Below are 16,550 nucleotides of genomic sequence, written 5' to 3' on the forward strand. Positions count from 1 at the left end.
ATTGAAAAGCTGTCAAGTTATCATGGGATGCCTACTAAACACATTGATATGTGAGAGGGTAAGTCCCAAGACTGCTCAAACTGCAAGGGAAAGACAGCTATCCACTCCTGAAGCCAACATCGGCTTACTCACTCCCAATCCTGTATTTTATAATCACGGGATTAAATACAACCTGCTAGTTCTAAAGGTCAGTAATCAAATTGTGATCCTGCTGCTTAAAAGAGATAATCAAGTTCATAGAGAACCTTTAGTTTCTTTTGTGCCTCACTAAATATTAGTGGTTCCTTTCATTTATGTAAGCCTATCCTTTAATTATACATAGAAGTAGGATTAAATGCTGATTGAAAGGAACCTGAGTATCCAATAGTCTTTGCTGGTGAGCAACACTGAAACTTCACTTTGGAAAACGGGGTGAATAAAGATACATTTCAAAGAACATATAGTAGTGTGGTGGCAAAACTAAAGAAAAGGCCAACTTTTAATTATCTGACGTAATGACTTATGAGATAGAAGACAATTCACAATAATTGGGAGACAGTATAGGTACAATATAATTTGAAACATAAGCTACCAATAGATGTTCTATCATGATTTGATCTGGCAATGTGACTTGCACTATTCCTACTTACTAGGATTTCCTGTTCAGCATGGTAAGACTGACCAACCCTTTTATAGAGTATTCATAAATTTTATAGTTAGCTATCAATTGATTAATATTTTATGAAATCACAAGTAGAGCCATACTCTTGACCAATCACTGCTTTTCTCAATTACCATATTTCTTTAATTTCTCCTCTTCAGGGCTCATGACTTCTGTACATAAATTGCTACTCACACTTCAGTTTCGCCAAATGGTCTAACCTATCCCAAGGGAGCAAAAGGACCTTTTTATTTATTCATTTACCATACATTAGCTGAGCCACTATTATGTGTCCTGGAATAATGTTTGACCCTGGAATTAGACAGATGATTAAACTGCCCTTGAACTCATTTAGTTTAGGGTTGTACAAATCCAAACCTCATATTTTTTTTTTTTAATTTTTATTTTAGAGAGACATAGAGAGAGCATGAGCGAGGGAGAGGGGCAAAAGGATAGAGAATCTTAAGCAGGCTCCATGCTCAGCAGGGAGCTGAACGAGGGGGCTTGATCCCACGACCCTGGGATCATGATCTGAGCTGAAATCACAAGTCAGACACTCAACTGACTGAGCCACCCAGGCGCCCCTAAATCTCATAATATTCTTGTGGCAAAGAGTGCCTCCTCAAATCACATAAGAAAGAAAATTCTGGGAAATGTAGTGCAAAATCAGGCATATATCAATTATGCTTTATCTTTGAACTTCAGTCTCCCATGTTGAGACTAGGCCAATTCTTAGTAATTTTGAATAGTGGTATAACCAAGAATCCAAGATTCTTTAAATCCAAGAATGTTGAGGTCTTGTAGCAGCTTTACTCTTGGGATAACAATAAACATCATTTAGCGTCATCCATTAAGTGGGAAAAATCAAGCTCATCCCTTCGAGGTCTTCAGAGATTATCTAATCAACAGATTTGAATTTGCTGGTGAGCAATATGCAAACTTTCCATAAGTAGAATTATCTTATTTTATCTTATTTAAAATTGGCAGCCAAGGGGCACCTGGTGGCTGAGTCCGTTAAGCATCTGACCCTGGATTTCAGCTCAGGTCATGATCTTCTGGTTTGTGGGTTCTAGACCCTTGACAGGCTCTGTGCTGGCAGCACAAACCCTGCTTGAGATTCCCTCTCTCTCTCCCTCTCTCTCTGCCCCTTCCCCATTCGCGCACACACACTCCCTCTCAAAATAAACTTTTTTTTTTTTAAAGACTATAAAATTCACAGCCAAATGGGCATATCAGCTTCTAATTTCCCCCAAGTGAAACATTACTCAGTTTCATAAATCTCATTTGAACTCTATTCCCAACAGGGTGTTGCAGCTGGCCGGGCGGCATGGCTGTGACATTTTCTGTTAACAGGATGGCGGCCTGCCAGCAGCACAGTCTGAATTACTAGGTTTCAATATGATGTTGGTTGGTACAAGTTCCAAGCCTCTTATCAAAATGTGTCCAGCCATTCTCACAATGAATGTTTCCCTTCCATTTTAAATGTTCCTCCTCCAGCCCTCCTCTCCACCTACTAAAAAAAAGTGAAGAGAAACAGACACTGTATTCTTATGGATGGAACTTTCCCTCCTTATTCCTGTTCCCCATAAACGGACCTCCAGATTAATCTAACAAAAGCAGATCCCCAACTTACCAGTTTTTTTTTCTAAAACCTTCCTAAAATCCATCTTTCTTGGCATCGAACTCCTTCCCGTCTTCACCTTCTCAAAGACCCAAGTCAAGCAAACTATCACTCCAGAAAACAGTATTAGTTTTAGTTAACTGCATTCCAAAAGTTAAACATTTTTGGCCCCACGAAGCCTTGTAGGGTGGGTGACTGTCTCGATTTGCCTGAGGCTGAAGGGGATGCCGGGACAATCCAGGGCAAAAGGGACCCTTGGGTGTGTCCTGGGGGAAGCAGAACCTAAGGCCGAAAAGGAGTCCAGCCGCAGGTTCCCTGCGGCCCATCCAGCCCTCCCTCATGGTAAGGTATTACGGCTTGCCGGGGCCGCGCAGAGCGTTGGTGCAACACCAACGCCTCCGTCCCCAGGCATAAAAGGAAACTGAGGCACAGCGAAGGCCCGGCCGAGTCCTCCGCCCCGCCCCCCGCGGCTCCCCCAGGCCCACTCCCGCCCCGCTCTGCCAGCTCCTTTGTCCTGGGCCGCGGTCTTCCTGCCTCCTCCACCGCCTCCGCCGCCGCCTCCTCGCCTCGGGCGCGGCTGACGCGCCGGGGTAGGAATGCGTTTCCGGAGGGAGAGGACGGACGCAGCGACTTGGAGGAGCAGGATCAGCCGCGCAGAGAAGGAGGTGCCGCGGGGGTCGTTTCCTGCCAGGGGGCGGCTCTGGGCCGCCGAGTCTCCTCCTCCCGCCCCCAGGAGGAGGAGGAGCCGCAGCCGCCGCCGCCCGCCGCGCCCGAGACCCGGGAGGCCGCGCCAGCCCTCGGGAGAGACCCAGCGGGAGCCGCGGAGCAGCAGGCCCGAGCCGACCGCGCCGGGGCCTGGACGCCGCCCGGAGAAGGTAGGCGCCTTGGGGGGCGGGGCGGACGGCGGCCTCCGGGCTCCCGAGCGCGGCCGGACCTCGGGCGGTCCGCCGCGCGCCGGGCCCTGCGTGTGGGGCGTTGGGGCCGAGTGGGCCGCGGAGGCCGGGGCGGGGGTGCGAGCGGAATCCTGCCCGGGGCCGGAGAGGAAGTCTGGGCCGGCGGCCGCGCTCCCGGCTTCTCCCGGGGCCCTTCCTCCCTTCCCCCGGCCCGGGCGCCCCCAGGGCGCTGAGTCGACCCAGCGGCGCAGCGAGTGGGAGGGTCGTCGGCCTGGGCGCTGTCACGTCGGGGCTGGAGTCCGCGGAGGACCGGGGCCCGCGACCGGCCCCTCGGACACATGCCATTCGTAGCAACCCTTGTCTGATTCGTGGCCCGGACCCCGTTGAACGAACTGACCCCACGCGGTGCCCGGGTTTCCGTCCGCCGCCTTGGGCGCGTGCAGGTGAGACGGCGAATGGGGACAGGCCTCCCAGCGACTCGAAGCTTTAGGACTTTGAACAGTCCTTGACGGTTTCCCTTTGTCTGGGTTTCAGCGTTCGGTTTAGTAATTCGCTTCCAACTTCAGAAGTTGGGCCGTGGCCTTCAGGGCCTGTGGCCCGGGATGAATTGCCGGGTGGGCCCAAACAAAAGTTGGCATCGTGGAGCCGCTAGGAAGAGAAGGCGCAGTGTTGGCATATATTTTTTTCCACTTCGTGTTTATGAAGGCCGCACTTGAGTGTCGGCTCCCTCTGCAGTGAGAGTCCTGGGCCCGGGCTCCCTGCCGCTCCGCAAGTTTGAGTGCCCGACCTGCCCCTGGTGCCTGTCTTACTACGTGTCAGTTCCTTTGCTTCCTAACGAGTTGTAGTTTTAAGACTATCAATATTTTGTGTCCAAGTAGTTTTTATTTCACCAAATTTGTGCTTTTGAGTCAAAACCTAGCACCAGTAAATTACCCTCTTTAAGCTTTTATCATCTGTAAAATGGGATACAAGAATACCTACACTATAATAAAAGTAACTATTATTATAATAACGACAGTGTCAGCCATGCTTACCTGTAAACACTTTAAGTCTATTTTCTCATTTTATCCTGGAACCGATGCAGTGAGGTAGGTGCCATTTTCATCCCCATTTTACAAATGAAGAAACTGAGGCACAGGGAGCATAAGTAATTTGCCTGTGATCATCCAGCTAGCAAGTAGAGAACCCAAGGGGTCTAGCTCCAGAGCTCATGTTTGAGCCACAGGTAACTTTCCATAACTACAATATAGTTGTGAAAATCAAATGTAATATGGAAAACAGTTTAGGGTAGATAATAAATACAATTCCTTTTCATCTCTTCTTGGTGTATTAAAAAGATTTTTTTTTTTAAATCTGGGGATGTAATTAATAACATAATTAGCAAGGTTTCTTTGGGTCACATTCCACATAGATACTCATGTGGGTAGAATTACTGGGTTGTTATTTTTTGTTGTTTTGATGGTACAAAAATAACAATGCAAAATGAATTTTGATTAGGTGTTTTTCTTAAACTACACACAGCCTTTAGGTTATATTAATAGACAGCTTTTAGAAATGATTAAGAAATTTTAGTTGAAGTTTACCTCTTCTGCATTTGTGGAGAGCTAGGCTCAGAGGGGGTAGGACCGACCTAAGCGTTCCACTGCAGTGTTCATATTTTTAAATACTTTGAGTTCATTGATCAGTATTAAATGAGTGACTTAAGATAATGAAGTGGTACATAGAAAACAGAGGAAACAAGTCAGTATTTTGGGGACAGGTCTTTGAGGAAAAATCCATTTACTTATCCTCTAAAATTTGCTGTAAAATGGAAGATGTTATTAGAATGCTGGTTAAGAAGACAGGGGATGTGGTTAATACTTCTGCAAATGGAAAGCAAATCAACTCCAAATTAAGGCATCTGTGTTGACTTCACAGATCTAAAGTTTTAAGTTTTTGTAATGTTGACTTTTTTTAAAAAAGAATGCTAAATTCTATATTATTATCATTTTGTAAGACCCTCAACATTCTGTACATGAAAAAGTATAGAATCAACAATACTGAAAATTGCTAGATATAGTAATTTTAACAATCAGGTGCCTTTTTTCTTAATTTTCTGGTCAGTATAATTAAAATCTGGCTCAAATTTCCATCACTAAATGGATATATAGTTCTCTGTATTGTTACCCATAAATTCCTAATACCAGGAGCTTCTCTGGGGACATCTTGTCACTTTGTAATAGAATTAATCAGTTTAATGTGATAATTTTAATGGGATACTTGCCACATAATAGCTTTATTGTTTGACTTCTTGCCAGATAAATTGTGGCTTACAACATTGGTGGGGGGGGGGGTAGGGTAGTGTGATTTTCTACCTCCAGAAAATATTTTCTCGTTAATATTCTGTTAGTGCACTGGTTTGCTCTTAACTATACTGCTAGAATGATAAGATGAAACATCTACTTGGTGAAAGTTGCAGAACTTTTGAATTCGAGATTTTCAGTTTCTGAATGTGTAACAAGTTGAATTTATCTGAGGATTTATACAGGCCCTTGTTAAATTTTAGGTTTCCCCACTCTGTGTGGAAACTTAGGATGTGTCAGGTTGTGGGTAGAATCCTACAAGATTCTATTGTGCAAATATGTAAATATCTCTTGTTGTATTAGCAGGTCTATTCTAACTTTGGTTATATATTGCGGGATTTTGTCCTTTTTTGTTGTAGTGGGGTGGATGGATTGACAGGGATGTAAGGAAGAGTGCATTATTCTTCAGGATGGTGAATGGTAGCAGTATCTATAGATGTAGAAAGCTGAAAAAATATTTCAGTATATACTTGGGTTAAGGGAGGTACAGTGCATAAAGCCCGGAACATGAGCAGCCTTAGCGTATTTCAGTGGGTAGGTGAAAAAAATATGGTATCTCTCCTCCAGGAGCCATGTGCAAAAGGAGCCAAATTATACTTTGTCAATTTCTTGTCTTTTTAAAGATGGATAATTATAAGACTTACAGAATTGTTTTCTTTATAAAATAATATTGAGTGGGTGTTTAGAAGTCAGCTACCTTTAAACTTTTTGGTTTGTGGCCTTTAGTAAGGTTAACCATATTTAGCAGTATGCTAAAGCATTTGTATGTCATCTTGAAATATGTATGTGTGAGTAAAAAGAAAGGGCTTCAAATGCCTACTGCATACCTATATAAACACGTACACACATGCATACATATATATGTATATATATACATATGTGTGTGTGTATCTGTATATATATATATATATACATATATATATATATCTTATATATATATGAATATATACATATATATATCTTACTTATTGGACTAGTCTCATGTAGTCTCCAAAGTGCAGTTTCCTAGACTCCGGGGATGTGTAAAATAACTTACTGGAGCGTGGGAAGAACATATTAGATTTAATATTATATATATATATTTTTTATTTAAAGTTTAAAATTTTTATCATGACTTACAATCTTAACTGTACTGCTGTAGAAGTACATGAATTTTAATATATAAATAAATATGTACATATTTTAGGCATATGTTTGTTCAAAAATCTTTTCAGTAATAAAAGTGAGTGATGGAAAAGCTTTGGAGATCATTGGCATAGGGAATGATTTGGATGGGGTACAAGCGCTACTGTATTCAGGAGGGGGAATTGAGATTTGGTTTTCAAGGTAAGAGAGGTGAAAGAAACCCAAAGTGACACGGGTTTTTGGGTAGGTGGTGTCATTTGCCAAGATAGGCAGTATGATCACAAGGGGGTGGTACAGGTTGACTGGAGGGAGAGGAAATGATGAATTATAATGCCGAGTGTTTTTATAAGTGACTATGGGACGTTGGTAGAGATGTCTAAGAGCGTAGTTGAACACACAGATTGGGAGCTCAAAATAAGAAGTCTGGCTGGGGGCTTCAGATTCTGGAATTCTTAATCTACAAGGGCTAGTTGAAGCGATGGCCTGCAGATAAGACTACCAAAGGAGAGTGTGTAGAGTGAAAAGGGGCTGGACAGAAAGCCTGGGAACACTTACAAACTGTCCAGGGCTGGGTGGAGGAAAAGGAATCCAGGAAAGCATTTCCTGTCCTGTTTCTTCTCTTAATTCCTAATTCTTTTTGTGTGACAGTTTAGTGAGTGACTTGAGAATTCACAAGTTTTTCCTGTGGTTGACATTTTTGAGGTAAAGACAAAATGACTTAGTAGTCATTTTAGACTCATATTGGAAGAGCAGTTTGATGTAATAAAGGCTTTGTAATTGAGAGGTGGGAAACTTGGGTTTCGGTACAAGCTCTGCCACTGAATCCCTCTGTGACCTTTGTTGGAATACTTCACCTTCACCTTCCAGGGCTTTGGTTTCTACAGCTGCACCTTACAGAAGTGGTCAGTATGTTTCCATCATTCTGTCATTCTGTGAGTCACCAATGCAGTGTGGAGGGCAGCTCTCCTCCCGTGAGCAGCCATTTTTTTTGTATCATAACCAGAGAGGACAGGTACTGTGCCAAATTATTGCTTTAAGAAAACCTGCCAGTGTTGACCAGCGAAATCTATTACTGTTAGTTCTTTGTGGGATGTAACTCTGTAGTATGTTACATTTTAATCTATCTGTGTATGGAGAGCCAGTTACCTGGAAAATGCTATGCTGAGTGGAGGTGGAACAAGCAGTTGATGTGGACTTTACTGTTGAGTGTATTGTCTAGTTAGGACAAGTTGTGTTTATTCTAGGGAAACATAACAAATACCAAAGAATACTTTACTCATTGTACTGTACCAGATAATTTTCTTTAATAGATTTTGGGAAAAGATCAGCATTGGCTTAAGTGGTTTTGGAAGGCTTTTTTTTTTTTTTTTTTTTTTTTAATTTTTTTTTTTAACATTTATTTATTTTTGAGACAGAGAGAGACAGAGCATGAATGGGGGAGGGTCAGAGAGAGAGGGAGACACAGAATCTGAAACAGGCTCCAGGCTCTGAGCAGTCAGCACAGAGCCCGACGCGGGGCTCAAACTCACATACCGGGAGATCGTGACCTGAGCCGAAGTCGGACGCTTAACCGACTGAGCCACCCAGGCGCCCCTGGAAGGCTTTATAAAGGAGCTTGGAGTGGTATGAGCACAGAAATGGGTGACAGATGGGTGACATATTCCAAGGACACTGCAGGTATAAGGCAGAATTCAGTTTAATTTAGCAAAGTATGTGTGTGTGTGTGTGTGTGTGTGTTTGTGTGTGTGTGTATCTGTTGAAGGCCTGGATTTTGTCCTCCAACTTTTGTCTGGTGTGGTTCACAGATGTGAGTATAGTTATAATAGACGTTTGAATTAAAACAATATGATATTGAGCATCACTGAAGGTTTGTTATTTGCTGTGCTAGAAACTTAAATAAAGAATCAGAAAAGGAGTAGTTCTGCTTATTGTGGTGTGAAGAGATGAAGAACCAGTGAAGGCCAAAAAAAAAAAAAAAATTAGCATTTTATTTTGTTGTAGGGAATATAGTTTCAGTGGATGAGGAAAGTATTTACATGAAAAACTTACTGGGAATGTACCATTTGAAGTAGAGAAGTCACATTTGAGTGTATAAATGTTTATTGAATGTGAGTAATTTAAGCTTTTGTACTCTTTGTGAAATTCAGAATAATAATTAGCTCTCCAATATCTTACAGTTAATGTACGATTTTTCTTTTTTTTAGAGAGAGAAAGAGAGTGAGCATAAGCGGGAGAGGGGCAGAGAGAGAGAGGGAGGGAGGGAGGGAGGGAGGGAATCTTAAGCAGGCTCCATGCCCAGCGTGGAGCCCAGGGCATGGCTTGATCTCATGACCATGAGATTGTGACCTGAGCTGAAATCTGGAGTCGGTCAGGTAACCGGCTGAGCCCCCAGGCACCACTGTATGATTTATTTCATATTATGATTTCAGTGCTTCCTAAAAGGGGTCATGGTAGGTCATATTTGATTGTTGGAGAAGAAGGTTGTAGTTTGAAAAAGTGCATTCAACATTATATTAGGAAAAACAACAACAAAAAACACAATAGGAATGGATTTGTACTTGCTAAAGAAGTATGGATTTAAAAAGATTGAAAACCGTTTATTAAGTAGTCACTCAGGCATCTTATGTTTAGATGCCTATGACTAGTGAATGTGTTGGAGAGCAAGAAGAAAATTCAGAAATTAAGTAAAATGTAGTCTACAGATAATCGTAATGATGTGTGTTGCTAAGAGCTTTTACATTGATCATTGTATTTAGATATTATTCCCACCTAGTGCTGAGTACAATGGGAAATTGATTTCTCCCTTTGTATAGTTTGTTTTAAAACATGTGTTATATATTTAAAATATATGTAGTGCTGTTCTTGTTCCACTCCACTACAGGGCAGAGATGAGCTGTGGCAAAAGATATGGTCAAAATTTATTAGAGTTTTGATCAAGAAAGAATTTTAGAGTGATCTACCTAAAAGTAGGTAAAATTACACAATTTGGGAACATAATTTACAATTCCCTTTAATGAAAATAATGTGGAACAACTGTTACTTTCAGTGTTTATTGATGCTATTATAACAGGATGGTTAACATTTCACTTTTTGCTAGCTGCGTTCACAATTATCTTTGTAAACTTGCCCCATAGTTAAATTCTCAAACAAAACTCTTACTAACTTACTCCTTTCTCCTCCCAGGGAAGGGCCAAATCTATAGCCACAGGGAGTGTAGAGAAGGAACAGCTTACTAGGCTGGTTTGAAAAATATCAATTGCTAGGTAATGTTTTCTCTTTTGAGTGCAAAGAGGATCTTGGAACAATTCATTTCAGGCAACTTTCCATGCTCATTTTGGATCAGCCTTTAATAATACGGCTTAACAGTTTTGTTAAGGTGTTTAGTTTCCTGCTTGTGTTTAAGTTTGTCCTTCTTCAGTCTTTGAGTTTATTACATGCCCCCTCACCAGTTTTTTTTAGTTTAATGCTTGATTGTTTTCTATTTGCTTGTTTTGTCCTTACCAGGCTAACAGTTTATTATAAAAGGATATAACTCAAACAGCCAGGTGGAAGAGATGCATAGGACAAGGAATAGGGAAGGGGCAGGGAGCTTCTTCCATGCCCTCTCCCTAAATCTCCACAGTTTACCAACCCGAAAGCTCTGAATTCTTTTTTTTTTTTTTCATTCTCACATAGGCTCTCCTTTTGGAAGGGTGGTGGTAGTCTACCAGTTACCTGTTTACTAGATCACTACTGGTTCTATCATAATGTGTCTGATTCGCTTGAATTATTTTGAATTCGGTGTGGTTTTTCTCGTCCATGCTTTGCCTGCCATGTTGATTCTGTTGCTCATATTTAAGAGTTCTATAGGGATTTCAACTTAAATTTCCTCCCTGAGTTCTCTATGCTTTTCCTCTAGTTTTGTTGTCTTAACTGTTTTTGACTGATTGCTAGAAGACCTATTTGAGATTTTCTAAGTCTCTTCAAGAGCATAATGAGTTCATCTAGATTTTCTCCTGGAAGATTCTTCACTTCCTTTAACTTTTTCTTCTGTAGAAGTTTTTCCTGAATAAGTTCCATGCCCTTACCTGCCCACCCCCCACCCCACCCCCCAGCTGATTTATCTTTGAGGCTCTTTATGTGCCAACATGCAGTATATCCATTCTTTATCTTTCCTGTGCACTTGTGGACTGGGTGGTAGGTGATGGTGATCCATCTTCCATATTCATGTTGCCTTGGAGAAGGTGGGTAGAGTACTTACTAGTGATGAATTTTGCTTCAGTCTATTCAGTTATTGTCATTTTCTTAAAGCATCTAGTCCTGTCATGAGCCGTTCTCAGGTTTCAAATCATTTTGTGAGCCTGTAGCTTTGGAGCAGCCTGACCTTTGTTGTTGGAGCTCATTATCTTCAGGTTGATGCCACCTTTGGGGAAGAAGGGGTCAGTGCTCATAAAAAGCACTCTTTTCTTCTGGGCGGGAGTAGTGAATTATAGAAAGGTTTCTAGTTGAGACTACTGTTCTATTTCTCCGCATTAGGCAGAAAAAGACTTCTAGTGAGGTATTAGTTGCATCTTCACATTGGAGTTTTTAGCCTTTTCTCTTTCCTATTTTCTCTCTCTTTCTTTTTTTTCTTTTTTATCCTTTCTGCTAAGTTTTTGTTGATCATTAATTTTGGCTTATTGTTTGGGTCATAAACACTTTCACAGTCACCACCAGCACATACATCTTCCTGCCAGACAAAGGGAAGTAAAATGTTGACTTTCAGTGTTCTTCTTGTAGGGGAAAGATGCTCTTGCCTCAGAGGAATGTGTCCTCCCTCTCACCCTGAAATTTGATGGAATAGAGATCAGTAGCATTTCTGACCACCTTGCATGTGGACTTCCCCATCCTACTGCTCTCTGTGGGGAGAAGTGGGAAGAGCTGTATGTGAATTCTCTGAGGCTTGCAGTTTGGCTCTGTGTTGTTTTTATGGCCTACATTGATATTTAATACTATTCTTTTAGAATATTTTAGATTTTAGAAAAATCTAGATTTAGATGTTAGAAAAATATTTATTTTTTCCCTTTTAAAAAGCAGATACAGAAAATAATGATAGTGGGAGAGACTTGATGAATACAACTTTCTTATATTTTTAGGAGAGATTTATGATATACCTTAATGTAGGTATCCTCATCTTTTCTACCATTAAGGGGAAAAGATTTTAAAATGTTATGACATAGGGGCGCCTAGGTGACTTAGTTGGTTGAGCGTCCTACTCTTGATTTTGGCTCAGGTCATAATCTCACCGATCTCATGGTTTGTGGGACCGATCCCTGTGTCAAGGCCCATGTTGGGTTCTGTGCTGACAGCAGAGCCTGCTTGGGACTCACCCTCTGCCTCTCCCTGGCTCGCATGTGTGCTTTCTCTCTTTCAATACATAAACAAAAAGTTAGGACATAAAAAAGGAAGTAAATTCTACTGTCTGAAAGAGCATTTGAAAAGTGAAAACCCTTAACTTTTTTTTTAAGTTTTATTTATTTATTTTGAGAGAGAGAGTGCATATGTAGGGGAGGGGCAGAGAGAGAGAGAGGGAGAGAATCCCAGCAGACTGTGCATTCAGTGTGGAGCTTGAAGTGAGGCTCAAACTCACCAACTGTGATATTAACCAACTGAGCCACCCAAGCACCCCACCCTTAACTTTTCTTATTAGAAACCTACTTATATTGAAAGCTTGAGCTTTTGAATCAGACCTAGGTTCATATCCCAGCTGTGTCTAGCTTTATCTAGTATAGTAGATATGTAATAAATACTTGCTGACTTGAATTGGTTGTATTGAATAAAAATGTACCCTTTGCAAATATTTTATAGGAAGAAATCTTTTGTGGATGACTTCTTTTTGTACTAGTTGGCTTTGGCCACCTTATTTTAAAACTTGAAATAACTGTAACTCACCATATTTTTAAAAGTAATTTTTCTGTAAAATGTAATTGTTTAATTTCTATAAATTTAGTACATAAAAAGTTACTGAAGATGTTATATGTAAATATAAATGCCAAATGAGTTATTTGTGACAATGTTAAAAACATTAAAATAAGTATGTATTTAGAAGTTTGAATAGAACATAAAATCACACTTAATTTGGTGAATAAAGGTGAGTTTAGAGTGGAGATTAAAATAATTATGTGCAGTTTTGACAATGTATACAGTGCAGGCTATTAACCACGAAAATGTTATTGTTTGGGGGAGATGTTTAAGATGATCTATTGTTTAAGGAATGAATTATGACCCCTTAGATAAACTTGAATATGGTAAAAAAAAAATAATACTAGGGTAAAATGTCTCCATGGAAATAAGATGCAAAACCTGTGGGTACACTCATGAAATTTGACAATTAAAATAACTTGTTAGCCTCCATTCAGTTTGAAGCACTGAGAAATAAACTCACAGAACATTATAAATCCTTTCCATTTCTATGCTTTGAGTCAGTTCTCACACTGGACAGATAGTCTTTTTTTTTTTTTTTTTTTTTTTCAATAATGACTTGAGTAGGCCTTCAAAAACTTAGTTTCATGAAGCACAAATCCAGTCTCACAGGTTGTGATTCAGACAGTCTGATCTCCATTATACCTGTGTGACTCTGGAGAAGTTATTTAACCTCTCTGTGGTTTGGTTTCCTCATCTGTAAAGCAAAGGTAATATCATTGCCAACCACAGAGTCACTTGGGAGAGATAGCTGTTACTATTTTTTGTCATTATTATTATAATCATTTGAAGGTACTGAATTAAAAGTGAGATAACTTTGCTACAAATTACCCTAAATCATCAAAACTCAGTGTATTGTGTTATTCTTGTCTGTGCCTGCTGTATCCCTACTCTGGCCCTGTAAATGGACAAATAGATCTTCCTTTTGTGGAACTACAAACAGGACTACAAACAGTCCATGAATGAAATCCCACTGGTGTAGAGCATTCAGATTCATGTTTCTACTGGTAAGATGTCTTTTCAGGGAAGTTTCCTTCTTTCATCCTCTCCTAGGTTGCTTCTCCTTGACAGAAGCCTCAAGTCTTCTATTTGTATTAGGTATGTTCTCTCCTACCCTGATCTTGTGCAAGGTAATCTGTGATACTGATGTTCATAAATAACCTGTATTTTGCCTAATGTAATATAAAACATTGAGATTTTGCTGCTTTTATTATTTTACATATAAATTGTTAGGAATCCAAGTGTTAGAACGTGTATTTAGTAGAATAATCCTTAGATGTGGAACCTAAAATAAGTCATCTAGTTATATTTAATTAATACGATAATTGGTATCTAATATAATAGCATCTGATTAAACCTTATTGTTAAACAGCATAGAAAGGTTTTGGTAAGTCTCTGGATATAATAATGAACATTTATCTGTTCTTGGCAGTCGTGTTATTTCTAACCCTTATCCTTTCTTCCATATCTTGTTTCCCCCCTAACGTGAATCAGTCAAAAATTTTCTGGTTATAATTACGAATGAAAAAAAGCAAAATCTTCAAACATAGTTCAGAGATTTGGAGCTAGGCATTCTGTCCATGCTCTTAACTCTGTGCTAGCCTGTTACTGAAGTGCTGGGCATAACACACTCCTTGCCCTCCTTAAGCTTAACTAGTTTGGGTTTTGTTTTTGGTTTTTGGGTACCTCAATATTTTCAGTTACCTTTATCTTTAGTTTCTTTATTAAATATGAAGATACTGCGCTTCATACAAAGAACGCCAAGCACTGACTTCCAGGAGATAGCTATTTATAAGACAGGTTAGCTTCACACAGCTAGTAGACGGATAAGAGCTACATGTGTCTTAAATACTAAATTACAGTGTTTTTTTTTTAATTTATTTATTTATTTTGAGAGAGAGTGCACGTGTGTGCCAGTTGGGGAGGGAGGGAGAGGGGGAGAAAGGGAATTCCAAGCAGGCTGTGTGCTGTCAGTGCAGAGCCCTATTCGGGGCTCGATTGCACAAACCTCAAGATCATGACCTGAGCCAAGCTCAAGACTCTGATGCTTAACTCACTGAGCCACGTAGGCACCCCTTCAATACTAAATTTTTAAAACAGATTGTTTATATTTGATTTAGTACATGTATGTGTGTCTGACTTAAAACCCTCCACAGTTCTTGCCATCATCAGGGTCTTCAAGAGTTCATGCAGATAAAACTCACACTCTTTTCTAGCTGTTTTCTTGACTCTTTCAACTCCAGTGGCCTTTGAGCACTGAATTAGAGACCCCTTCTGTCCCCACCTCTTCCTGGCCTCTTCTCTGATTGCAGCCAGTGCTGCTGGGAACAGTTCGTTTTATGACTCACTTTTGGCTGACTGCAGCATGCCTCAGGTTCCTCTTGGGACCTCCCTTGTCTGTCTGTGGGGTGAGAAGCTGGTGCAGCCTTCTGGGCAGATGCACTGTAGTTCTTGGAAGTGTGGGGGAATTAATACTCCTTGGGGCAAACTTTTACCTGTGGGGACTAGAATTAATTAATGTACTTCTCCACATTGACCCTCTTCTGGACACAGTTTCTATATGCTTCTCAAAACTTCTCAGCCAGATCAAGCCCCCAGGCACCCCCATGGTAAATAAGTCTCCTGAATTGGCTGTCTCGGTTCACTCTTTTTAGTATCTGTGTCTTTCCCTGGGGTCACCTCGGTAATAATAATCGCCTGCACTCCTGTTTTTGTCTCGACCTCTACTTTCAGAAGGAACTCTGGCCAAAACAATTGCCCAAAACTGTAGCATCACTTAGACCTTTTTACCTAAGACTGCCTGTCTCTGAAATGATAAACCTGTCCTTATTTTCTAGCTCTCTTCCCTCCCCTGTTTACATGAGCCCCTTTTCTCTCACCTACCTGTTGTGCTCTTTGTTGTTAACTCTTTGTCAGCACAGCCAAGGCCTCCTCAGTGCCTGCACTTGTTCTGTAAACCAATGGATTAATGCAGTGATTTCGAGTGAAGTCTGAGAACCCAAGGGAAGTAGTCTCAGTGATTTGAGCTGTAAGAATTTGTAAAACAATGTTGTGCTTTTGTGCTAATAATTGTAACAGTATGCAACCAACATCTGGATTATCTGGTTGACTACCTTGTAACAGAGTAATTATTATTTTAGTGCCTAGTTTGTATTTGCATATGTAAATTTTGGTTCATAAAGTGTGAGAGCCAGGACTATGAAGCATTTTATATCTAGCTTTAAGTTGGCTGTATATACTTAAATGAATTGAAAATTGGTATCACTAGGGTGTCTACAGTAACTATTTTCTATTTAGAGAGGATCTGCACATTAATTCTGAGAACTCTTCTGGGCTTCTGAGTAATGTCAGAGAAAAATGTCATACAATTTAATATAGTTCTGCAAAACTTTTTGAGCATTGACTTTGTGCCAGGTGCTTCTAGGTACTAAAGCTGAATAAGACACACCAAGCCTCTGTCTTCTTGGAGCCCGGAGCCCATCAGGAAAGATGGGTGTGAGCAGGTAGTTTCGAGTGTTGCAGATGGGCCTTTGTAAGTCAGGGCCCTCAGCTCTGTGATGCTGCTATACGCATTCCTAGTGTCCTCCAGCCTTCAGCCCCACCTACTCCTGCCCTGCCCCTCCTGCAGAAGGGACCTAGGCTGCCCTGCTCTGCACTGACTGAGAGAAGCCCCTCTCCTTGGGCTCCTACACTCACCCGCACTCTGGATGCTCGCCCTCTCTGTGCCTTGGAGGCTCACCCTCTCCACACCATCAGTTACCCTCTGCTGTGTCTTCACAGTCTCCTCTGTTTCCTAGTTTCGGTTATGCCTCTATGCCATCCACTGTTGGGTAATCATCTCTGACCCTGACCTACCTCCTGAGATGAGGATCTGTGTCTTTACTTCCCCGTAGGTGTCGTCCTCCCTTGCTTCCCCTCAGACTTCTCACCTTTTGCAGATCTGTAGCTAAGACATTTTTGCTCCTCTAACTTCATTCTCCTTCTGCCTT

At 41.0% G+C, this 16,550-nt stretch overlaps 1 protein-coding gene and 1 long non-coding RNA gene across 4 annotated transcripts in view; one reads left to right on the forward strand and one right to left on the reverse strand.

Moving 5' to 3' along the window:
* The first annotated feature begins 2,871 nt into the window (after positions 1-2,871).
* The window catches only part of ITGB1 (integrin subunit beta 1), a 46,592-nt gene continuing 32,913 nt past the window's right edge, over positions 2,872-16,550 (forward strand). The window contains exon 1 of one of the 3 annotated variants that reach the window (XM_019465175.2): positions 2,872-3,136. The gene's annotated coding sequence lies outside the window, so the exon portion shown is untranslated. Of the gene's footprint in view, positions 3,137-3,577; positions 3,598-16,550 lie in introns of those variants that run through there. The other 2 variants (XM_019465176.2, XM_019465177.2) reach the window with 2 other exon arrangements.
* On the reverse strand, positions 9,658-15,997 carry LOC109276312 (uncharacterized). The gene is made up of 2 exons (XR_008419684.1): positions 15,445-15,997; positions 9,658-11,424 (listed from the first exon to the last, which is right to left on the reverse strand). It is a non-coding gene; the product is annotated as an uncharacterized LOC109276312 (long non-coding RNA).

Source organism: Panthera pardus, unplaced genomic scaffold, assembly GCF_024362965.1.
Source record: "Panthera pardus isolate Hobbes unplaced genomic scaffold, ASM2436296v1 HiC_scaffold_6, whole genome shotgun sequence".
NCBI lineage: Eukaryota > Metazoa > Chordata > Mammalia > Carnivora > Felidae > Panthera > Panthera pardus.